This window comes from Ochotona curzoniae, unplaced genomic scaffold, assembly GCF_017591425.1.
Source record: "Ochotona curzoniae isolate NIBS_2020 unplaced genomic scaffold, NIBS_Ocur_1.0 contig_2754, whole genome shotgun sequence".
Lineage (NCBI taxonomy): Eukaryota > Metazoa > Chordata > Mammalia > Lagomorpha > Ochotonidae > Ochotona > Ochotona curzoniae.
Genome location: NW_024465582.1, coordinates 19990227 through 20016574, shown reverse-complemented (window position 1 = coordinate 20016574; position 26348 = coordinate 19990227). Strand labels below are relative to the sequence as shown.

The window sequence follows — 26348 nt, the reverse complement described above, 5'->3', positions numbered from 1 at the left end:
TCAAAACCCCAAGCTGTCTTTTATTTTTAAAGTGTGTGGCCTACCACGGTACAAGTCTCATTAAGTGTTTAATAAGATATCTGTTAGTTGTTTTCTAATTGAGAAGGTTCTGTTCTTTTCACCACAAGAAATCACTTAGGGGACAAACAGCAACATATAATCATTAAACTTGATTGAACCTAATTGACTTGAATGCTAATGAGATGGAGAGTCCAGCATGCTTGGTTTCACTTAAACTTTGTTGACATCTCAGTAGCAGCTCTGCTTTCCTTCCAGGCTACCCGTAGCGCTCCACACTGTCTTGGGTACCACTGGTTTTGTGGTGTCAATGTTGTTTGTCATCTCTATCATGTCCCATGGCAGTTGCCAAGGGAACCAACTCACCAAATAAACAAAAACAATAAAAGAATCATCAGATTTGATTTTCTTTTTTTCATTTGCCTTGATGATGAAAAACATGGAAATGTTCTCTTCCCTCAGAGCACCCAGCACTCTTTCTTGCATTTCATTTTCTACCATTTGGAAACCAGTCTTTATTTAATGTAAGGGGCAAAAGAGAATTAGGCCAAGGTTGTGAAAGTCAGTTGATGTCAATGCCATCATCGTAGCCAACATGTTTATTCTCAGAAAGAAAACACTAAAATTGAATATCTATATTCTGATAGTATTCTTTGGTTTGGGGGCAAGGAGGGGGACAGGCAGACGAGTTTGTGTCTGATTTTAACTTGTATCTTGATATGTATGCTATAAAATATCAGACAACAAATTTTGTAAAGAGGAAAGTCTATGTAGCTCACAGTTTTTGAGGTTCAAGTGCAGAGTTGGGCAGCACCATTGGTTTGACCTCTGTTGGAGGGTGCTGGGTGGCAGAGGAGGAAAACATGTAGAGGAAGACTCATGTGGAGGGCCAAGAAGCAGCAAGGGCAACTGACCCCAGGCCAGACTTACACAACTCCATGACAACTCCCTTCCAAGGGCAGGCCCCCAGAAAGGACTTCTCACCAGGACTCACTTTCCATGCTTTCTCTCCCTTCCCCACAGGACCACTGTGGAGTCAAAACCTTCACTGTGAAAGGTCTCAGAGGTGAAATTCAGCATTCACAGTAATATCTAAACCATGGAAATAGAATAGTGAAGCAAATGAAAAGGCATCTTCTTAGTACAAAGTCTAAACTTGCTTTGTTTTCTTCTGAAGCATTTTCAACTATTGTCGCAGGTCATAGCTTGGGTGTTTTTTGATTGATTTTGTTTTGCTTTGGATGGTATTATGGTGGTAAGGGGCTGTCATGTTGTAGATAAATGTTTCTAAAAACTTGTGTGTGGGTGCATCTATGTAAACTTTCCTGGTTGAGGATTTGGGTCTTTAATTAGATACCCAAATAATCTGTGACTCTCCCAAGTTTATATAAGAAATCATGGCAAATATTCTCAAAATTAAATCGCTTGGATATCCTTATGCACTCTCCTTGCTCTTTCTCATAAGAGTTCCCCAGACAAACTTGAATTCGGGACTTGAAAATAGCATGATTATCTGAGAGCTGAATTACAAAATCTGTTTAGCTTTTCAGCAACCAAAATGATCCAATGCATAGATTAATCCCTTTCCTTTATTGAAGTAAATGATTGCCTCCATCCAGAAAGCAAAAGGTTAATTTTTTCCTCTGCCCACACTAGAAAAACAAAATCAGTGTGGGATGCAGCCATTTCACTTCTCCAAAAGCCAAAGTGGTTTCTGAGAAACCTCTTAGCACTTTGAAGAGTGAACGATCAGAACACTCATGATTAGAGAAATCAGATTAATTGGCCCCGAGTGTGAGGTGAGAGCGTGTTGTCTAATGCAGATGGCTGTGCAGAGTGAGCGCACACAAGCGTCCATCCAGCATCATTCAGGAATTGGAGGCTGTGTTTCTCAAAATGTGTTTCCAAAACTGCGTGGCCAGAGTGGTTTTCTGGAGCCCGTGAGAATGGCCAGTTCTCCGCAGCTGTCGAGGCTGAGGCATCCAGTCACAGGGAACGAAGGCAGAGCATCAGCAAGCCTAGAGAGGACTGGTAGCCGACTAATAGGTTGGAGAGTAACATTTTGCCTACATTAGCTTTATGTGAGAATGGAGGTGAGGCTTTTAAATCCCAACCAATTCCAAACTGCTGTGGAAAATTTTAAAGTGGATCTGCTCATGTTCGTTGGTCTCTTCCTTTAAGCTAGTAGAGTTATAAATTTTTAAAAACCTCTTAAAAATGCCCTGTGGTTGGCCTGCTTATCTTTCTTTCCTTACCTCACACTCCTGGTAACCATTGAGCCTTTTCCTGCTTTATAATTTTGCCTTTTCCATAAGATAATATATTTAGAATCCCCTTGTCTTTAGTTTTTTATTGTTTAGTTTTTTTTTTTTCAGATTGGTTTCTTTCACTTAGCCATATCCAAAAGTTGCCTTTGGTCCTTATCAAACCTCGGTTAACTCTGTTAGTGTGGCTCTGTTCCTGGCTTCTCTACTCTGTTTCATGTCTTTTCGTAACTTGATAGCTAATTTCCTTTTATCTCTGAATAATACTCCTTTGTCTGGATGTAGTATAGTTTGCTATTCTCTAACTTACTTAAATTCATCTTGATTATTCTGTTTATAATTATAAATAAAACTGCTATGAACATTTGTGTGTGAAGGCTTTTGTAATGATGCAAGTTTTCAATTCATTTGGGTAAATGCCAAGGAGCCTGATTGTTGGACCAAATGGAAGTTTGTGTTTAGTCTTGTTGGAATCTTCCAAACTGTCTTCCAAACTCATTATAGCCAGTTGATTTGCCACTAGCAATGAGTTAACATCGCTGTACTTTACATTTTTTTTTTAATCAGTATTTGACGTTGTCTGTGTTTCGGATTTGAGCGAATTTAGTTTGAGATATTCTTATGACAACTAAAGGTGGACATCTCTCCATATTCCCATTTGCCTTCTGTATTATCTTCTCTGATGTGCTGTTTAGATCTTTTATCCATTTTATAATCAGATTGTTTCCTTATTAATTTTTAAGAATTCTGTGTATATTGTAGATAGCTATCCCTTATCCTTTGCCTTCTTTTAAGTCCACCACTAACACAAGTTATTCAGTAGAGTTTCCCACATCTGGGGAAGTTGCAGGGATCAGCTCATCCCAAGTGGGACAGATAAACTTTGCCCTGAGAAAACCACCACTGTGCCCACAGTGTCTCCCCTGCCAGATATATGTCCATTGCCTTTTGCAGATATTTTCTCCTGGCCTGTGGTTTCTCTTCTTATTCTCACAAAACAATATTTCACAGAGCAGAAATCTTGAAAATTTTCTACTCGTCAAGTTTTCTTCGGTGGACTTTATTTTTGGTGCTAAATCTAACGTCAGCACTTAATTTGAGACCATTGAGATTTTCTCCTAACTCCTAGGGGTATTATAGCTTTGAGGGAATTTTGGCAACAATATGTTTCTAGATATATATTTTTTGTATATAGTTGTGTAACAATTCAGGATCATTTGTTGAAAAGACTATCACTCCATGGAATTGCCTTTGCACCTTATCAAACCTCAGTTGACTCTCTCTGTGTGGATCTGTTCCTGGGCTCTCCACTCTGTTCTTTTTATCTAATTTTGTATTTTTTTTTTGTTACTAGTACTGCACTGCCTTAAATAGAACCTTATGATAATATAAATAGATTGATGTTACAGTGTTTATTACAACACAGCATGAGAATACCTTTTTTATATTGAGCAAGTATCATGTTTGCGAGGTAATTATGCTTTCCAAGTGACAACTTAAATCTTGTTGAAGACAGTTGCTTCTATTTAAGCTATTTAAGTTTTGCAATAATGTGCCTTCTGTTTATCAAAGGCAGACTCAATGGAGGTCAATCTTGTTTTGGAAGGACACCACCATACTGCCCAAGCATCCAAACATTCCCTTGGATTCTTTAAGAGTGGCAACAAGATTTTTCTTAGAAGTTCAACAAACTAACTAGGACTCACTGCTACTTTCACTCAAAACACTTGAAGTGAGTCACAGCTATAAAAAGCATTTCTTCTTTTTAAGAGAGAAAGAAGAGAGATCTAGACCAAGACGTTACATCTGCTGGATAACTGCAATGACCAGAGCTGGAGCAGACAAAAGTCAGGAGCCTGAAGCTTACTGAGTCTTCCACATGGGTGCAGGGACCAGAGCACCTGGGCCATCTTTCACTGCTTTTCCAGGCACATTAGCCAAAAGCTGGATCAGAAGTGGAGCAGCCAGGGCTTGAACTGGTGTCCATAAAGCTCCTGCAGGAAAAGGTTTTACCTACTATGCCACAGACTAGTAGAATGTATTTTTGTTTTTTATAAAACATAGTGCCACTCTTTAGAGATCTCCACTGGTATTTAGAACTAATGAATGAATAATGCTTTATTTTTAGCTTGAGGTGAGACATCAGTTACTAAAAAGTATAATTCAGTAATTTTGCAATACATACACAAATTCCATAGTAATTTCTATACTATACATTAGCATTTCTACTTGCTAACATGGTTGTAACTTTTTGATAAGAGTTAAACATGAAACTATGAGTTTTCCAATTAGTCCTTGTTAGATTTCTGCAAACTACAACTTTTGTTAGTTTGAAAAAGTATTTAAATTAACAGATTTTATTTATAGTGGTTTTCAGTACTTAAAAAGGAGAGCATATAATTTTGACCACAGAATATAAAACAAAAAGTTTTGAATCTGTGTTTGCTAGTTTCAGAATAGCTTTAAGCATTGAATTTCATTAATTCAAAGGGCCACCCAACACATGTTTGGTCACCTGATTGTCTATAAAAGGACACATTTTAGGTTACATATTGATTCTCCTTTGGCTTACTTGTGATTTCCCCAAGCATTTTTTAAACATATATTATACGATAGAAAATACATTAAGTTATAAGAGAATACAGTTAAGTAAGGAATAGCTCTTTCTGGAAGAATCTGTAGCCAGTAGAGAAGATGATCTTTTAGAATGAGGCTAAAGAATGTTTGCTTTTGTGTCTTCAATGTGTAACATATGCATTTTAATTGCCACGCATAGTTTGCTTTAGAGGCAACTTGAGAGAAACTTAATTGAATACCTCTGATAGTCTTTTTATCTGCTCTAGTTTAAAAAAATAAACCTTCACAATACTTTCAAAAATAGAATGCCACAACACTCTATATTTTTACATGAACAACTATGCACCCTTGAGGCCATTTATTCCATTGGTAATCTTATTGAAGTGCATTGGCCATGGGTCAAATGGAATTTGTATTTGAAAGGAATGATTTGGTTAAAGTAATAGCTTCCCTGGATATAGAAAGAGCAGAAGATGGTCAAAGTATTTGGGCCTTTGACAGCCATGAGGGCAACCTGGCAGGAGGTCCTGGTTCTTGGCTTTAGCCTGGCCCACCCTGCTTTTGTGGCCACATGGAGTGTGAAACTACAAATAGAAGATCTCTTTCTCCCTCCATCTCTTTCTTTCACTGTTTCTCTTTCACTATTACCTCTCACCCTGCCTTTGAAATGAATGAATGAATGAATGTTTTTAGAAAGTATAGCTTTTCTCTAAATTAACCCAAGCCTAATTTTCTCTTAATGTACAATGTAAGCAGTTAAAAATAGTTAATCATTCAAAACATGCATGATAGTAGTGAAACTGAAGCAATTGAAGAAAAACAGGCAAAATAAATCCTTTCAAAAATATTGTGATATTGCAATGAGAAGAACAGCTGTTAAAAAGAAAGTATGGGATACAATATCCAAGATATTATTATATGGAATAATTTACATGGCTGCCCCTCAAAAGTCTAACCAAAATCCACCCCTCGCCCTTGTTGGAGTAACTCTTTCCACATCTTTGTGTGCAGTTCAGTTCAGCTAATACTAAGCCTAGGAAAGAAACAAAAATTAAAACGACATAAAGTGATCTGTATAGAAGAGCCAGGAAAGTATAGATAATTAGAAAAGTCAAGGAAAATAAGGTCATTGTTTAAAAATAGGAACAAAGTGGTTAATGGAAGAAGCATCCCTGAAGGAAAAGATGGTGTGGTCACCCAGGACTCCTGTGCAGCTGCTCTCCTTTCCAGGCGTGCACCAAGAAAATAACTCGGGCAGTTACTCTGGACTTTGCATGGAGAGTAAAACCCTGGTAATTTACGGGAATGTGTAGTGTTTAATACCAGTGGTGGAGAATTTCAAGTGAGCTAGAGCCTGCCTGAATACTCCAGATGTTAAAATTGGCAGTAGTGTCTTTTGACATAAAAAAGTACATGATATGTGAAATGTGATCATGCATGATTTGCTTTCATGTTCATATTTGCATAAGTCATAATTTGAATTCTAAATCCCTTGCATAGCAACAGAATTAGCCTGTGAGGGTCATAGGCTATTCTACTCTTTCATAGTTTGCTGTTAAGGATGTGAGTTTAATCTATAGAGGTAGCATTTACTGAATGTTTATTGTTGCATTTCCTTGATCATACATATATATGTGAGATGAAGCAAAATATGGGACATAAATGAGCCCCTATGCTGTTTGGGAAAATGATAGTGTTGCAATAGAGTGAAATCAGAACTGATCTTGGTATTGCTCCCTCTTCTCATTAGGAATCTTTATCTCTTCCTTTCTCCTAAAAAGTCTAAAATAATAAGAAACAAGCTCCCATGGGTAGAATGAATAAAAGAAATGTGATATAGAGAGATGGGAACATAGAAAAAGATCTCCCACTTACTGATTCACTTCCCTAGCAAAATTAGGGCTGAAGCCAAGAGCCAGTAACCCCGTCTTGGAGTCCTATGTGAATGACAGTGACCAAAGTACTTAAATCATCTTACTCCACTTTCCCAGGTGCATTAGCAGGGAACTGGAGTCTAAGTGGAGCAATCAGGACTTGAATGACTCCTTGGTATTGAATGCCAGCATCACAAATAGCAACTTAATCCTCTGCATAACAATTCTGGCTCCTCAAATAAACTAATCTTTTTTTCTTTAAAAAAAAAATGACATCTTCTCTCATTTTACTTGAAGACGTTTCATAGACCTTAACTAGGGAACATGCCTATTGAGACAATGTTTACTCTCCCTAGAACCTGCTGCCACCTTCCCTTCTAGCTCCAAGATGCATAGGAAAGATAAAAATCTGACATAATGAGGGGAGGGATAAATTTAAAGAAACCTAAGGCTATTAATCTTTGAAAACTTCACATTTCAGAAGGAGAATAAATTTCATAGATCTGTCAAACCCAGCATTTCCTTTGACCCTGACACCGTGAGACCCAATGAGCTACCCTGACTCCCATCATGGTAAAGAACATACGGTGCTGTGGAAATAAAAAGATCCAGTGTCCAGGTCCATCCAACAATAGGTCCACTACCTCAATACCTCTACCTGGTTGTTTTTAGTTTCTCAACATATAGTCAAAATGCAAAAAAAAAAAAAAAAAAGCAACTGTGAGTGGAATGCCCACACTGATGCCCTAACTAGAAAGCCATTGCCTTTGTAGAGGGAAAGATGAAAATGCAGGGAGTGGTGATCCTTGCCATTTCTCTGTTCAATGTAGTCCTTGCTTGCCGAGACAGATGACAGAAATCCACCATATTGGTACAAATTCTAGTATGTAGATTGTGTCTGTTAATCTGAAAAGGCATTATTTTCTGAAAGTGAAGGTCAGAAGTATATTGTATTTATATAGTGTGGAGCAGGGAAAAACCTGAGCTGGGTTCACAGGTCTTGGTACAAGCAGAAATGAATTGCTCTTTGCCCATAGTTGGCACAGAGAAGGTCCTGGAAGAGAGTTGTGAGTAGTGTATGAGTGAATAAAATATATATATCAATCTTTCCCTCATCAAAAGACACTATTCAGAAAACTTTCAGCATGAAAGGGGAACCATGTTGACAGGGTAACTTGCCCAGTAGGTGGCAGGCAGCATCTGGTCATGTCAGCTCAGAGCATTTGTGGTGGCTTTACAACAAAGGAACAATCCCACTAGGGACATAGACCATGTAACAATCCAAATAGCATGGGTTCCCTTCACAAGGCTAATCATGACTGCCATCCCTGAATGTCCAACATGCTAGCAAGAGCATTATATTTCAAAGAGAATAATCAATGGTTAAGCAGTGAGTCGACTATATTGAGCCCTTCCTGCTTGTCAAGAGGCAAAATTGCATGCAGGCTCTCAGTCTGCTCAGTCTTTGATCACAGCACCCTAGCTAGCAGCACTATGAGGGCTAGAGTATCTGAGCTAAGATTTGAAATTCCACATGGCAGTATGATAAAAACAAGCTTTAATGGCATATAGCCATGGGATCACTTTACTGGGTTGGAACACCTGTCTCTGGCTCACCGCCCTTGTAGTTGAAGCTGACTCACAATTATTTCTTTCTATCTAACGAGAGTTCCTGTAATCACTGCAGCAGGGAGCAGCCTGTCACCCACAGTGATGCTGGACAAACTATGGTGGAATCCATTCTCCATAGCTTCCGGGGGAACCACACTGGTTCCAGGTGACATTCATGTCTTTGCTTAGCAGTATCCTTACTCTATCCTCCCCCTCACTCCTTTGCTGCTGAAACAATATCCTCAATAAGTCATTAATAGAAGAATCAAGATCTCTGTATCCATGAATGACCAAATATGTCCTTTGATAGAAAATCCTTTCTCAGCTAAAAATGTCTTAAAATATTGCTTCTATCCCCTTGGTGATCACACTAAATGTATTTGAATATCAATAAAACAGGCTCAAGTGTAAAAGTTCTTATAGATTACTCATGTTAGCTGTAATAAAACTACAAAATTAAGGAGTGTGCAATTAGCCAGTAGTTACGATGTCTGCATCCAACATGGAAATGCCTGGATTTAATCCTTGTGTCTGCTTCCTAATTTCAATTTCCTACCAATGTGACACTAGGAATAGCAGGTGTATGATCAAATAATTGTATTCTTATCACTCTAGAGAGAGGCTTGGATTGCGTTCCTAGCTCCTGGCTTTGGCCTTCATGAGGCCCAACTACAACCCTGGTGGCTTCTTGCAGCTGGGGAGTGAACCAGCAGATGGGACTTTGATGTCTCTCTCTACAAAAAGTAAAACTACAAAACTACAACTACAAAAGTAAAATGAACTTAGCATAAAAATTAATCAAAGTAAAACTGCTAACTTTACATTAATATGGTAGGTTTTATTTTGGGGATCTTACCTGTATCTATCAGATTTAGAAACAGAAAGATGTAGCATCAGACTTGGTTCTGCATTTCATCTCTTATATTTTAACTTCAACAATACACAGGTACTTCACAATGTCTCTAGAAAATTATATTAAAATATGCGTATGCTGATGTAGAAGTTTTTAACATCCATAATTAAAAGATGTTTTGTATATACATTTACATATGTTAATTCTGTAACAGCAATGTAAATTCTCACTTGATAAATTTCCAAAGCTTTCTCTAATACATGGTAAGAAACATGTTAATCTCTTGAAATGTACATGAAATGGTATCTATTTAAAGTTTTTCTGGATTTAGAACAGAAATACTGTGTCAGATATTTCCCATCTTTATACCTGTTAATTACTTGTTGCAAATCACTACTTATGAAGCTGAAGGGATGCAAAGCAATGCTTGTGCTTGAAATATGGCCTCAAATAAGTGGGACACACTCTTTGAGTTTGGTCTGTCTATTCCACATGCCTCCTGAAGAGTCAGTGCTCCCACAATTTGATTTGTTTTGCATATTCACACAGAATGTGCACCATGACATCATTTGAGACTCTTCTGGTGGAATTGCTTTCAGAAACATAAATGCAACTATGATCACTGAAATTTAGGAAGCTGCATAAAATCCTACTTATGTTCATAATTTACTAGAGATTATTAATAAATGAAAATAAGTTAAAATCTATCTTAGAAAAACTGTGCCTTTTGCTGAATTACTCACAACTCCCTCACTTTTTGGAATTCATTTTGAGAATCCTTGTACTAAAATGGTTCTGAAATCATCTCTGCACTAAAGTTTGCCAGTCTCAGGAACATTGCACCAAAGTATGATGGGTCATCTTAAAAAGTGACTTAACAATCAACTTTTCCACACTGGAATAACTCGTCTTTGATTTAAAACTCAGAGGATGTAGTAATTGATTTTCTCCCATAGCGCAACCCCAGGCATAGGCTTGTGTGCCACTGGATTCTAAAGCTTTCTCTTCGTTCCAAGTAGTCTAATTTTTTGGATAAAATCCACTCTTTTTTTTAATGGTAAAAGCACATTTCTGTAATGAAGAGGAAAAATGCCTGCTTTGAACTAATTAAGTTTCAAGGACACCAATTCATATTAATTAGCAATAAAAATGAAGAATAAAAATATCCTCTGTCTCCCTGAAGTATCTTCATGAAGGTATGACTCATACAAATGCATTACTGTCCTAATGACATTTGTGAAGGATGAATGGTAATCAAATGCTGTAAAAAAAATAATTGAAGAATGGGAGAGCTGCTGTCTAACCAGCAATTTCTTTCTTTTTCCCCTAATATTCATTAACTTACTTTCTTGCCCATTTATTTATTTGGAAGAGTTATAGAAAGAGGGAGTGAAACAGAGAGCTTCCAACTGCTGGGTCAAACCCCAGCTTGCTGCAAGCCAGCTTGCCAGCCAAGTCCAGGAGCCAGGAGCTTCACCCAGGTCTCTTACATGGGTGGGACAGGCCCAAACACTTGGGCCATCTTCTGCTCTTTTTCTGAAGCCATTAGCAAGGTACTGGATATGAAGTGGAGCAGCCATCACATGAACCAATACAATATGGCATGCTACTCCACCACAACTCTAGCCCCTAATAAGAAATTTCTACAACCCTAAGTTAATTGTATATTCTGGTACATGAAAGTGGATTTTGATAAACAGAGCTTGTGGAAATGAATTATTTTGGTGTTTTTATGTTTTCTGCAATAACCTTGAATATAGCCAAGAGTCACTGGTTCTGCAGTCCCAATGGAAGTTTGTTTTTTTAGTTATTAAATTATTTCTGTCCCAAACTTTTGTGTTTCATGCATCAGCTATATTTAACCTTTCATTTGTGACTTCAAGGCCAGAACACTTAGAAAAATAGTGCTGGCTTTAGAGGTCCATTAAAGTTTATGAGATTTAGAAGCTACATTTAGGCACTCAAAGTCAATTTTCTTTTCCTCACTATCTGGAAAAAAAAACATTCTAAAATGTGATTTGAAGGCAAGGAAAAGATTGTTCACAAGTATATAAAAGTGCTACTAGTGATATAATAATGTCATTCAAGAGACCCCTACCAAATCATCTCAGTTGTCTACTTTTATGGTGGAACAAGAGGTTTTGAATTAGAGAATTTTCCAACAAAATTTTTCTAGTGATTCTGAATTAGAGAAATTTGACTTTTCTGTTGTGGCTAAAACCAGTACAGATTGGTAGTAATACAGATCCAAGTTCATCTCCCATCTCTCTTGGGTCCTATCTGGGCAATCTTTGTCAGTATTGCCTGCAAAGCATGAACAAAAAAAATACTGATCTTCCCTGTGACGGCAAACTGGGTAAGAAATTTGGCACATAAAGAGTCAAAGATACAATATATTGTGCACTTGTTATTTCCTCATCCATACCCTGGGCCACTTTTTAATTCACTGCATCTAGCTTTCTCCATGCCCCTTTCAGGTAGCCCACACTCCATTTAACATGATTCTTCCTAGAACTGTTCTCAAAAGGTCACCTCATTACACAGAATTTACAATCACTGCCTTGCTAGAAAATTCTTTCTAGGAAATTCTTTTGTATTTTCCTTGATACATGCTCTCCAGAGTATCCTTTAATTTCTTTGGCTTCTTCATGCCCTCTCTGTTCATCAACTGACATTTATGTTCCTCAGACATCTATCTATCCCCACACTCATGAATGAACTAGAATTCTTTGGTTAACAGCATCAGAGACGTGTATGTTGACTTGACTTAGACCTAGAATGTTTCTTTTCCAACAAGGAAAATGTGTTCAAGAATTTACAGGATGGCCATGACCTCAGCAACTACTAGATTCAGGATCTTTAACTTCTGTCTGAATCAAATCCCTGCTTTGGTCTCTTTTTTTCCTACGTTTATTTTCACTGAAAATAGGGCTTTCTCCCATAACAGTTCACCAACACAGCCATCAATGGCCTTGGAACATTGTACTGGCCTGATACAGACCTTGGATAGAATGTACTTTCGACCCAAAACTCTCAAATTGATTGTATACTCTGCTTGTTCACTGTCAAAGCCAGAATTGTACCACATAAGCAAGGGAGGATGACTATTCCATGCTATCACAACAGGAGAGAGAATAGATACAGTGTGGACTCTTGAAATAAGGAGGATTATTTAAACACTCGAGCAAGCAAGGGGAAAAGTACTAGAAAGTATTAAAGTTTATCAAAAGATTGAATTAACCCCAAGGTTGCACATGTTTTTCATTTAGATCATTTGCTAATTCGCGCCTGTGGGAATTAGGTTCTTGCCTTCCTAGAGCAACTCTGAGATTGGGGCACTAATCCTGTTTAATGATTAGATCTCAAAGAGATCAGTGCTGTGCCCTAAGAAACACATTCTTGGGTTGCAAAACTAGCCAACCACACACACTTCTAAAAAGATTTAAATCTCAAAAAGGTAGGAAAAGTTCAGAACCCAAATTATTTAAATCCAATGCTTTAGGGAAAGGAAGATCAGGGTTCTGAGACTGTAGGTCCTTGGTCAACAGACTGACTCCCCTCAGCCATTCTTACAGGTCAGGCAACTGCCAGAAAAACAACAGAGTTGAGTTACCTTAAGCAAATCTGCTATGCCTGCAGTAACTGTGTTTACAGACAGCCTTAGCTTTCCCTTATCGGTCACTTCTCTTTCAACCCTAGACACTTCAGAATGTTCAGTCTCTACCATAGCTCCTGATAAATTCCAAATAAATGTAATTCAGCACAGATACACCCATGAATTTCCATTATTTTACCTTAAACTTTCATGGCCCATAAACACATTATATTCAACATTTTAAAACATATTTAGTCAGACTTTTGACCTCTCTGCTGAAAATATCCTTTCCAAATTATGAGACGAACATCTTTCTCAGCCTTGACGCCCCATTATCAAGCTTCTTTTATCTGAAATGTATGGCACTCTTCCCACTGTACCAAGTCTCTCAATTCTAACTTCTATCATCAGAACCTATGAAAACAGGATCTTGATATTCCTGCCTTATCTCTACTTAGTTGACTTCAGGCATCTGATTCTATTAGAAATGTTCCCATTCAAATGACAGGAGAAAACTAATTGCCAGTTCACATAGCCAACTCCTATTTATATAAACCCTCTTTCTGTTATATGTCCTATTAGTGCATGGGCATTAGAGAGTTCTCTATTTCTTGTAACCTGTGAAATATTTATTTATTTATTTATTTATTTGAAAAAGCTACAGAGGAAGAAACAAACATGTTCCATCCAGTGGTTCATTCCCCAAGTGGCCACAACAGCCAGAAATGAGCCAAGCAGAAGCCAGAAATTAGGAGTTTCATCTGAGTCTCCCGTGTGTGTGCTAAGGGCCCAGAAACTAGGGCTATCCTCTACTGCTGTTCCCAGACTATTAGCAGGGAGCTGGATTCAAAACAGAGCAACCAAGATAGAAACGAGTGTCCATACAGGATGCTAACTTTGTAGTTGCCCAGTCGAACTCTTAAAAAGGTATATTATATATTACATATGTTATATATTTTACAGAGCTTTACTGAATGTCTGCTTTTTACAAGGAATTTTAGTAGGTGTGGGAGAAGCAGAGATTGGAAAGACCATCTCACAGTTGCAGGAAGTTGTATCCTGCTGAATGCCATAGCCCAGGATATAGATGTTATAGTACAATCAAGTGCAAGTGTTGCACTAGGAAAAAAAACATATATAGGAAGTTGGGAAATGCATAAAAGAGGCATTTGAGTGGGGAAAGGTACGGAAATTTCTTAAACAGAAAAACCGCTGAACTGGATTTTTAGAAGCAGGGAAATGTTAGCCAGACAAAAGTAGAGGGGAATGCAATGAAGCAGATGGAGAGAGCTGCAAATATGCAGACACTGAAAGAAAAAAGAGCTTGCAAAATTGCAAACACTTTCTCATTCTTTGAATAGCCAGCTCTAAATTTCAAATGAACCAAATGAAGTTGGAAGGAAAGTTCCCTCCATCAGATAAAAATTTATCTGAATATAACACTATAGATTTTTTTTAAAAAGAGTTCATGTAAATACAGAGTGGATCATTTCTCCAGAATATTTTCTTTCCATCATAGTATAAACATTCCAGGTAGATTAGAGTGATGCTAAATTGTCACATTAATAAGCTAATAAATTAAATGTATTTATGCAATTTATAAGTGTAAAGCTTAAATGTTATATGGTAATATAACAGATTACATACTAATGCATAAATATGTACTATATAAACATTAATATACATATAGAAATAACGTTAATAACTCAGAAATGAAACATACAGAATGGAGGAGTTGGCTGCTTTAGGAAGATCTCACTCAAGAGCTGAATGTTAATTTATAACCTAAATGATGAGAAAACACAAGAATCTGGAATTCAAAAATAATTTTATTTATTTCTAATTTATTTGAAAGATGGGGAAAGAGACAGAGGCAGAGAGACAGGCAGGGAGAGATGTCCCATCCACTGCTTCCCTCCTTCAATCTACAACAGCCAGGACTGCGCCAGGCTAAAGGCAGCAACACACACTTTAATCTGAGTTTCCCATGTGACTGGCAGACTCTTTAGCACTTGAACCATCTAGCGCTGCCTCCCAAAAGTGAGCATTAGCAGGAAGTTGCACCAGAAGCACAGAAGCCAGGACTTGAACAAGGCACACCAAATAGAGGTGCAGGAGTCTCAACCATCGCACCAAATGCCCACCAAAAAAGTACTGAGTAGGGCCCGGTGCGGTGGCGCAGTGGTTAAGGTCCTCACCTTGCACGCCCAGGATCCCATATGGGCGCCGGTTCTATCCCGGCAGCCCCGCTTCCCTTCCAGCTCCCTGCCTGTGGCCCGGGAAAGCAGTCGAGGACGGCCCAAAGCTTTGGGATCCTGCACCTGTGTGGGAGACCCAGAAGAGGCTCCTGGCTCCTGGATCGGCATAGTATCGGCCGTTGTGCTCACTTGGGGAGTGAATCATCAGAAGGAAGATCTTCCTCTCTGTATATATGCCTTTCCAATAATAAAAAAAAAAAGTACTGAGTAAAGCATCGGCAAATATTCTTTTAGCTGTTGATCTTGACCTGAGTTTTTAATATGTAAAGAAATACTTCTGAGACTGAAAATAACATTTAGTAAATAAGACTTAGACCTCCAGCTGGATCTGTCCTTGAGGTTATTATCTAGTAAGAGGAACCCATAGCTTTGCTTTTATTGGCTCCATAGTGTTGGGTAAAAAGGTTCATAGTGTTTGTGTAGTAGAAACTGAATTCTCACTGAGCCCAAACACTAAACATCCAAATGAGTAAAAGGTACGGAAAAAGACAAAAAGCTTCCTGCTTGAAGAGGGACACAAATAAGTATCATGTCTCCTTTGGTTCTTATTTTGACTATGGAACATATGTCTCTCCATGCATAAAACACTGCAGTTAACAGTTAAGGGACCGTCATTGCTCTCATACACCCACAAGACATGAATTTGGACTATGCCATTAGATTTACCATAACTGATCTGTTGAAAGCAGTGAACTATTAAAAGTAAATTGTTAGCAGTGTAAGAAAAAGACCCATTAAAACAAGCTTCTCAACAGAAGCAATGGAGGCCAGAAAATAGCAGAATGCCATTTTTAATGTGCACAATCGCAGGGGCTCCATTCTCAGGACCCGGTACCTTCCTGAATGCTCTAACTCTTGCTACCATCCCATTGTGGGTGAAGTTTTGACAAACAAGTTAGGAGATGGGGACACAAACATTCAGCATATGGCAGATACAAAATACCTTTTTATTTTCTTCTCAGTAATATGTTCCATTACCTCACTGCTTCCATGTTCCAATGGTAAAAATGGTTTCCTTGCCCCTATGAACATTCACCTCCTACCCTCACAGTCTCTCTTGCTACACAATTGGAGAGACGCCACCAGTTTAGCAGACTGTGATCTGATTACTCATTGCACCTTTCCCAGTGCAGTATCACTTCTACTTCAAGAATCTTGGTTCAGCATTTGTATTCCAAACTCAGTCCCTGTAGGGTCAACTCTGCTTGCATTGCACTCCATTATGCTGTTACACTGCATTGCAGCCCGATTGTGGATCAGCCAGAGCCCTGTTGTCAGTAACTTCTTTGAAAGAAAATGGTGAATAGGCAATATTCCCTATAAACTTTTGCTCATATAGTATCTGTCTTTCATCACGACAGGGAAATAAAATCTTTAGTGATTATGTGATTCTTCATCCAAAATTTTCCCTCTTAAGTGTGTAGATGTTGTTTCACTATTTATTTTCTTTTCTCTATTCTGGCTTTTCACTTTGATAGTTTTTTTATGAATGGAAGTTTGTGACATTTTCTTTTACTTTAAAAATACAGTATTTTTATTATTCTGTCATTCTTCATAACCTTATGAGATTAAAGTAGCCTCAACCATCTGCCACATAGTCTTTATCTCAACTGTTTTCTATGTAGATATTTATAATATATTCAAAACTTTCCCCAAAATATTTAACCTTAAATTCTCCTCCATTTATTTTACAGACTTGATAAAGATGCCAAAGATATAAAACCTTAAAATGAAATTATACATACCTTTTCCATAAAGAATTATCAAATTAAATTTCCCTGACATGCACAAATGTTACGAAACATTCTAAAGCTACTTTATGATTCTAAAATTAATCATTGGACCGCCGTAGCAATGGTAATAAGGAATAATGGATATGTTAAATTCGTGCAAAAGCTTTCATGAGTCATAAAAAAAAAACTGCTTGAATTTTAAATCATTGTGTTTAAAAGGGGGAAAGCAAATGATGAATAAAAGGCTTGGTATAATTCAAATGAGAAGTTAATTAGCATGATAATATTCTGTTAAAAGAGTATTCTTGCATGACTTCATTAATTAAATATATACTTCCTTAGAAGTCAACTTTACTAACAAATACATAAGTGAAAGGAAATATTTCCCCTAGGCTCCATGGTTTTATTCCTCAGTTAGCTCATGCCTTCCAGCTTCTTTCTCAGGTCCTGCCTTAAAAAATGCTTTCCACTTATTTGTTATTCTCTCAAGGATTCTCAAAAATGTGCCCAATTAGCAAATTTTACTTGTCCAATAATTAGAAGAATTGAGAAAAGTAAGCAAAATCTATTTAAATTTTTCCACACTACTTATTTCTTGCACTAACTTTTTCTATACCTATAGATTCTCACTTTGTCTTTCTAAGGAAAAAGATGCTCCCAGAGAATGGCCTAAGAGAGATTTTATTCATTTCCGACTTAAGGACATTTCAGATGTTAGTGAATAAAAGAAAAGGTATATATTTTAGATATGCAGAAAATTTTAACATGAATTTTTATGGTTGTAGAAATAATACCACTATTTCTTTTCTTGTATGATGAAGAGCTAGGGCAGGCTTTTGACCCAGAAATGAGAATGTCCCTTAGGAAGTTCACAACCCAGATGAAATTCAGTATCAGCCTGGCTTCTGCTCTAACTTCTTGCTAATGCTGCCCTAGAGAGGCAATGGGGATGGATCAGATCACTGGAGTCACACCACTCATAGGAGATGTGAGCTGAGTTCTCAGCTCCTGGCTTCAATCAGTCCAGTCTTACCTCTTGAGCATATTTGGGGAGGAAACCTGCAGATGGACATACTTGCTATTGTACTCTCTCTCTCAGAGAGATATATTGATGTATCTGTATCTATAGATATATATAGAGAGATATAAATATACAGGTAGATTAAGATATTTACTCTATTCTCTATATATTATATAGATGTAGAATTTTAAAATGAGAAATCTTTTTAAATAAAAGATTAGCTTATTGCAGAGAAACCATGCATTCATTGTTTCATCTACCCTTCAAACGTTTTTTGATTGGTAAGAATCAGGCTCTGATTGGCACTTAGACAATAATTGAACTAATGCTTGTGTCATTTGTAGCTCAACTGAGGAATTGCCACAATTAGTTTACCTGGATATTTTTGTCCTGGCTTCTACTAAGGAGATCTAAAGAGTCTCCTAGAGTGAATACAAATCTTACGAATGCAAGAAAGAGAGTAGCAGACATGAGAAGTTCAAACAAGGAGTTGCTGGTTCTATGTCAATGCTTGTGTCTCTTCGAAACTCTTACGTTGAAATCGTAACCCCTAAGGGGATGGTGTTACAAGGTGAGGTCTTTTGGGAGTAAACAAGGAGTAGAACATGAATGATTGTAATAAGAGACCCAGAAAGCTCCCTGTCCATTCACATACCAAGACACAGCATGAAAATGTCATCCTTGGCTCAGGCTCTCAGTGGATACCCGCTCTGCTGGACTGCCCAGACTGCAGGACTATGAGATAAAGTCTCACCATTTGTCCACCTCTCAGCTTGTGGCATTATGTTAGAGCAGCCCAAATGTACTGAGATGTTAGGCTATTGGAGTAAGAGATGCTGTGAGATGTGGGATGTGGCAAAAGACTCAGATTGTCAGAAGTGGAGGGAGTCTGCATCAGAGCTGAAAAGTATAGGGTAATCAAGCAGTGTTCGAACCTCCTGGGGAGTAGTGTTGGGCTGAAGTTCATTGTCAACTGACAATGAAGCATGACAGAACTGGTAGCCTAACAGGGCAGAGAGATAAAACTAAAAAGTGGCACATTTCCTATGGGGCAGTAGACCCTTCTGAGGCAGGTGATGCTAAATAAACTTGGACAACACTTTGAATATGCTGACAGTTTTAACTTAGTTTGAAAAGCAGAGGAAGAAAGAGTGAGAGAGATCTTCCATTTGCTGATTTAGAATATTGTTAGTTCAGTGAATATTGAAACACATCCAAATCCAAATAACGTTGTTATTGTGGTATAGCAAATCACAGTACTGAAAGGCACCAAGACCTGGGCACAACATTTTCTATTTTAGTACATGCTACAAGAGACTGAGCATGAAAGATTATCATAATTCTTCATTTCCTTATCTCTCAAAGCAAAGGTTTGTAGCATTGGTCAAATGACAGTAAGGGAATTGTGTCTTAGCCAGTGATAAGAAGTTGTTAAATGCTGTTATCATATTTTAAAATTAAGCACACAAGAATGTTCAATTATTCCTCAATAACTTCATTGTTTCACATAAATTTATAGCTAAAAGCTACCTAAATTTCCTTTGTTTTTTTTCTAAGAAATGCAATTATAGCATGAGTTGAGCTTATGTTCAGGAAGTAGTGGAGCATCCCTCATTATTGAGGCGTATATTTCAGTAGAGATAACAAATGTAAAAATCTTTCAAAATGTTAAGGTGTGAAGGATACAATTGTTAAAATGTTGGAAATTTCAAAATAATCTCAGAAGATGCAGACTTCAGAAGTGTGAGGCTTCTGGAGATGTCGAGATAATGAAAAGAATCAGTTAGAGGCAGAGAGAAGTCCTTGTGAAAGATACATCTTAGTTATTTCTCCAGAGACCAGGTGTTTAGGAGATGGATGTCAATTGGGAGACCATGCTGTGTTCAAGTTAGACAAAAAAATAATAAAAGGTGTTCATAAACCTGGAATACAAATAAGAAGTCAAATGGACAGTAAGATTAGCAAACCAGTGAAATTTATGAACTGTACTCATCACAAGTACTGATCATTTGAGTGGGACACATCCAAAGTTAAGTTGGGACAAAACAGAAGTAGCTAGAGATCTAGTCAAATTCAGCTTAATTGCCCAACTGTTGAACATGAAGGCTGTGCCTGAAGGTCTGAGTCTTCAGGGAGACTCTGTCCAAGGAGGAGCATGTCACCGATAAGATGATGCTGTTTAAAAACTTTACAAGCACCATCTAGGAGTACTTTTAAAATGAAATAAACATGAAGTCAGTATAACCCAAGCTAAATACAGTAAATTAGGATCCAAGGTAACAGGGTGCTAGCAAGGTCTATGTTTAGGTTGCTAAGGGGGAAAAAATCAAAATGCCCCTTCTCATACTTGTTATTACAAACTCAAAAGGTTGGACCAAAAAAGTTACCTTCTAAAGTCTTAAGTTTACCTGTGTGACAATTGTGACAAATGAAACTTTAAAAATATAGGACAAATCCATTGCATTCAATCTCATGGAAAGGAAATAGTGAAACCTGCTATATATAGTGCAGTATTTATAAAAGTATACATACTGTACTTTAAAACTTCATGGAAAATTTGACTTTAGGTAAATATGTTTCTGTGTAAGGATATTTTGAAACCCAGGTAAAACTTTTTCATAATGCGTATTTTCCATGAACTTGTTGAAGACCTCATGTGTTGTGTATTGCTTAAAATAGAAACAAATTAATATAAGCTAGTATCATTTAGTAGAACAGAAAAGCTACAAGAATGGAAAATGATCCTATAAAACAGATCCTGCCATATCCAGAGAAACCTTTTCCAAATAAACAAATGTATCTCGGGGTGCGGGGGTGGTTGGGAACTACCACAGGGAGGAATAAAATTAACGAATCTGGGAAAAAGATCAGGTGAACACAGACCATGTAGGCATTTCTAAATCTTACTTCCTAAAGAACTTTGGCAATGCCTATGAGTCAGCTAAAACAGAATTGCACAACTTGAGAAAGTGAGTCACACATGCTTCTTCAAAACAGAAAGTGCTTCAAAGCTACACACCAGGTACAGTTAAAAAAAAAAAAAGATAATTGAAATAAGCTCAGTGTTCCAACTGATTTGCTTTAAACCAGGGAAAAGCATTCACCTACATATGTAAGTATCCCACATTCTTTATTGAGGTAGTTCAAAGAAATCTAATTGATTGCAATTTGTTAGAAGTATATGAATCTGGGGAAGAAAAGGATCTGAGCACTTAGCTATTGCTAGCAGTGGGATCACAAGCAGGGCTTGCTTTTCATCCTTTCTTACCCTGATACTAATCCAAATGGATGAGCAAATAGCAGGATAACCCAGCTAAATACACTCTATCAAACAGGTGGTTAAGCCCTGGAAGGACAAGATGCATGAAACGCTTAAGGAAAGGAATTTAGCCTTTTGATAAGGAAGAGTGTTCACCAGGAGAAACATCTAAAAGGGCAGGAGAAATGTGCCAATAAATCTTAACTCAGAGTGTGCAAGGCTGAGTGGTGCATGGAAGTTAGCCCATGGCTCAGAACTAAGAAGTAGAGACCCAGGCCTTGGATGAAATCCTGTTTTGTCATCCTTTTTAAATCCCTTAAAAAAGGAAATGTCACTGAAATTTTAAGTAAAAGAGCTGTTTCATTTTGCATCCTTCCTAGTTACTCTTATTTAAAAATCAAAATAAATGGAAAGATTAGAACTACAGGGAAAAAAAAACTGTGAATTGTAAAACACAGACGGAAATGGCTTTGAACTTATGCTGCAACACACCTCAACTGACAAAGACAAACCTGGTCTTCCAAAACACATATTTGAATTCTATAGAGTTTGCGTTTCTTAATAGATGTCTAACATGAAAGTTATAAAACAACAAAACCAACCTGGTATTTCCTTTGTTGACAGCATAATCCTTAGCTCTGTTTCTTATACAATGTTCATAATTTTTTTTTAATATGCAAGCTTTCAAACATAAAATCATCACAATAGAAAAGTAACTGCTCATGCATCTGTGGAACTTCCAGTTTTGTGCTTGTTCTATCATTCATATTTTATCTTTTCCCCCAGAGTCTCATGTGCAACCATTTTAAAGCAAAACCCACACATCATATTATTTAGGCAGTATTTCATTAGGGGCATTTAACTGGCAGTGACTTTTTAAAACAAAGCCAAAATATAGTTATCACACACTCATAAAGTCATCAACATTTAAAAAAAATATATAATACTGAGTTTTGGCAACTGTCTCTATTATCTCAAAAGTTTTTTGCTTTATTTGAATTAGGATCCACTAGGATTTGGCTGTGACATCTAACTTTTCCTATTTTATCACACGTGTTTTTTGAACATTTATTCTTTTCACAGAACGTTATATGACTAATAAAGTCCTTGCCGTTTCTTTTAACATGTTCCTTGATTTCTAATTGATAAATGAGTTTAAATCTTAATTGGATTCAGATTCAACATTCCTGTGGGGGGAAATACGTCACAGGGATGTCATACACTTCCTCTTGCATCACATAAGGCATCTGGTCACCCCACTGTTCGGATAAAATTTCTCAACAAGTTCAGATATTTTTAGTCCTACACATCCTTTAGAAAGTAATCCTTTTAACCTGAAAGTTTTGAGTCCATCCATCAACTTTGCATTTGAATACAAAAATATCTTTTTTACTCTAAAATATTTCTCAGCACTTGAAACGCTACTGCCTTTCATCTAGCTAAGGGAATAAGGCTTTAGAGTGCTAATGCACTATGCATTTAATCATTTCTATTTAAGTCCTGGGGAGATGTAACTAGTACTATTTGTATTTTATAAATAAGGAAACTAGGACATCAAAATTTAAATAGCTTATGTAGAGTAAAACAGCTAGTCACTGCTGGAGCTGGGCTGTGAACATAAACAGCTTACTCCTTGATACAGTGCTCTCAATTACCAGAACCTGTTTTCTGGTCCCTTCACAGCAGGATCTCAGCATTGCCTAGGGAAGATGTTCTGTGAGTGATCATTCGATAATTATTTTTATAAAACCTCAGAGTCTGTTTTCTGTTTTAAATGTGGGGCCAAGAGAGTGGGTTTGGAACTTCTGGCAGTGGAAGTCAGCCACTGGATCATCATTGGCTGAATAATCCTTCACTGGAAATGAGCCTCTCAACTCAGCACAGAGCTTCAGGAGGGCTGCACATGGACTGTGAGAAGAAGATGCCCACCTGGCCAACCAGTCAGCTGAATCAGTCTTAGTGATCCATGAGGTGACAAATATCACAGCCAGATTATCCTTGGATTTCAAACAGGCCAGACACAGAGAGACTAATTGTTATATAGTCTCTGATGTATAGAAGTCTAAACATTGTTGCTCTGAGATTAGGATGGTGGTAACTGTAGGAAGGCGGCTGAACAGAATTGAGGGAGGTTGGACAATGGTTAACAAACCACAATCAGACACAATTCCTGAATGCTTATGTTCCATAGTTATGACCATAGCTCACAATGTATGAACAACTGTATAAAGAAGTAGATAAGAGGAACTGGTAAGCCCCAAACACCAAGAAATGAAAAGGAAATAAAAAGACAAGATGCTTGATTTTATCATTTTATGCTATTGTTCCAGGTTAAGATGTTGCACTATGCCTCATAAAATTTGTAAATACTGCATATTAATAAAAATGTTTGACGAAATATTTTTGGTAGGTGGAATACGCTAAGTGTTCTTTGTATCAATTAGTACATGCAGTTTTGGATAAGGCAGCATTCTTGGCACATTTATCTGAAACAAAGTAGAGTAGTTCCCAGGGGAAAGAATCCTTCTGCCAAGTTTAAGATGAAACAACAGAACTTGAAGATGCCAGTAAACACCTTCTTTATAAGCTGCAGTTTGTCCACAGGGACCCATTCTCTAGGAAGTCAGCCTCGTGCAACAAATAACAATATGTACATAGAAAGGACAACCCTGGGTGTTGCACATCCTTATTTAAGCGATAGGCTTCAATCCTAATCACACAGCAGGTGTGCAGTGCTTGTAAACTTCATTCAACAAGCATCTGCCACAAGATAACATCGGCAGTGTGCTGTGGCCTTAGAATCAAACTAATATTCATGGGATTTTTATCTATTATGTTTACAGTTCTGCTAGGTGGTTCAGAATAAATTCACTGTGCATAAATGTCCTTATGAAGGGGTGCTGGATGAGTGAGTGTGATAAGTAAATAGCGTGCAGTGTCTGCCACATGACTTCATTTTGTATTGCTCATGTTACTGCATGGGTATTGTAGAATCCACATGTAATGAGGTAAATATCAATGTTGGCTGGCAGTTCATGAGATGGGCAGAACTAAAGAACCACAGAGGATTCTAAGAGGAGGGAGCAGGATCTATGTGGACATAGATGGATAACCAGTCAACCTAGGTCCCACCCCGGCTCCCTGTTTCATACATTGCCCTGAGTAGGTCTTGGCAGTTTAAAACAAAGAGATGGGAACCTTCAGTTACAGAATTTTTTTTTTTTAGATTTCAAACATTTTAAAAATCAGAAAATGTTCAAACCACACTTATTACAATAGTTGGTACCTTAAATGCATTCTAAATGGATCAAATTTCCTAAAATACAGAGAAAGCTCCCAAAGTTCGAGCCTTTCTTTCTCTTTATCACCATCTGAAGAGATTCCTAAGCAACAACACTGAAATTATAGGCTCTGTTCCTAGAGAAAAGTATGAAAATGGATGGTGCTAGATGATCTCAAAATACCTTTACTTTTACATGAGAGGGTCTAAGCAAAATAAATGCACAAAGCCAACCTCAGGAGATGTTTTTATGTTAAAAAATTATTTTATTTGTAAAGTAGAGTTATAGAAAGGGTGATGGGGAGAAACAGAGAGATTGATCCTCCATCTACTGACTTGTTCACTCTCCAAATGGCTGCAATTGTTGAAGCTGGACACTGCTGATGCCAGGAGTTTCTTCTGGGTCTCCCACGCAGGGGCAGGCACCCAAGAACTTGAACTACATAGCACTACTGGGTTCCCAGGTGTATTTGCAGAGAGACAGATAGGAAGTGGAGTAGCTGGGACTTGAAGAGTGCCCACATGGGATCCAGCACTGCAGACAACAGCTTTATGTACTGTCACAGCGCTGGTCCCGGGATGGTTTCTTCAACAGATGCCCACACTCACTTCTGGGGCACTGAGTGGGGGACAAGGCAAACCTTCCTCCAGCATTTCTCCAAGTTCCCCCCAGTTCCTCTCACCCTGCTGATTTTCCCTATATTATTACAATAGTGTAGTCCTTCAATTACAATCATAAACCCATCATTCTGCTATTTAAGTTCATCCTGACATTGTAGGCTTACACAATGGCATAAAGTCCAGCATCCTATTGTCGGGATATATTTAACAGTTTCATTTGGAGTGCATCTTTTATTCCAGAGTAGATATGCATACTGCAATGCATTTTCACTTTTTGATATGGTAGTCTCTATTCTATAGTTCCTCAAGGTGAATATATGACCATGCATGTCAAAGAGGAGATTGTAGCAGAAGAAGGAAATGAAAGGCATATTGACACATTGCAAGTTCTTCATGGTTTGATAAGGATTAGCCAACTCATTATACCAGCTGATTCGTACCTACCTTCAAGAATACCACTTTTCCTGTTAACAAAGAAATTTCTAAGATCTGTGAAACAAGAACATCAAACAAGCTATGCTTTTTGTGGGATTCATGAATTACATCTGAGGATCCAGGGGAGCATACATTCTTTTTAATTAATCATCTACTCACATCACTTCCCTTAGCATCAGCCCTTTATTTTCTGAATAGTTTGTTTTCCCTCTCTGGGCTTACATACCAATTTAGATGATGCCAGCATGACCTTTTTATTCTGGCAGAGTCATTACCAGTTCCTGGTCATTTTTGTTTACTTATATTTTTTCCATTTCCCACACAAAGACTATAACATCTAAATCATTTATTAGTTTTGGTAGCAAACTAAATCTGTGCTTTCGTGTTGTTTTTCTGAGATGTTTAGATTCTGGCTGACTTTATTCATTTAGATGAGTACACTGTGGTGGATGAATTCCTTGTTCATAGCTAATAAAGCTAAATTTTGTTTGTGCAAAATGTTCTCAGGGCCAAGATGGATCTTCAGACTAAGATCATTATTGTTTGTCCTGGGTTTTAAATAGGGAACATTGGTGGTTAGCCTACCAGGAAAGAGAACAAATGGTTGGTCAGCATCACCCTGATTTTGGACACTTCATGATTGGTACATCTTGTTTGTTGAACTGAGGAACCACTTAACTCTAGTGGCTATGTTTAATGGCTATGTTCAAGGTTAATTTTGTTTTAAGCCTTCCGCCATAGAAACATTTGCTGAAAGTAAATGCTTACTGGATAGTGAGTTTCTAAGATGGTGAGAAATGGGTACCCTTTTGAACCCATTCTGAAGATAACCTGACCTACTATGATTGGACAAAAAGTTTATACAGTCTTTGACAATATTTGAATAAAGCTATAATAGCAGTACATTGTAATACAAAAAGGATTCAAAATCTTGCCAAACTGAAGTGAC

General features: G+C 37.6%; 1 pseudogene; it reads right to left on the bottom strand.

The window, feature by feature from the left end:
• Positions 1-3042: 3042 nt before the first annotated feature.
• LOC121154681 lies at positions 3043-3220 on the bottom strand (annotated as a pseudogene).
• Positions 3221-26348: the final 23128 nt, after the last annotated feature.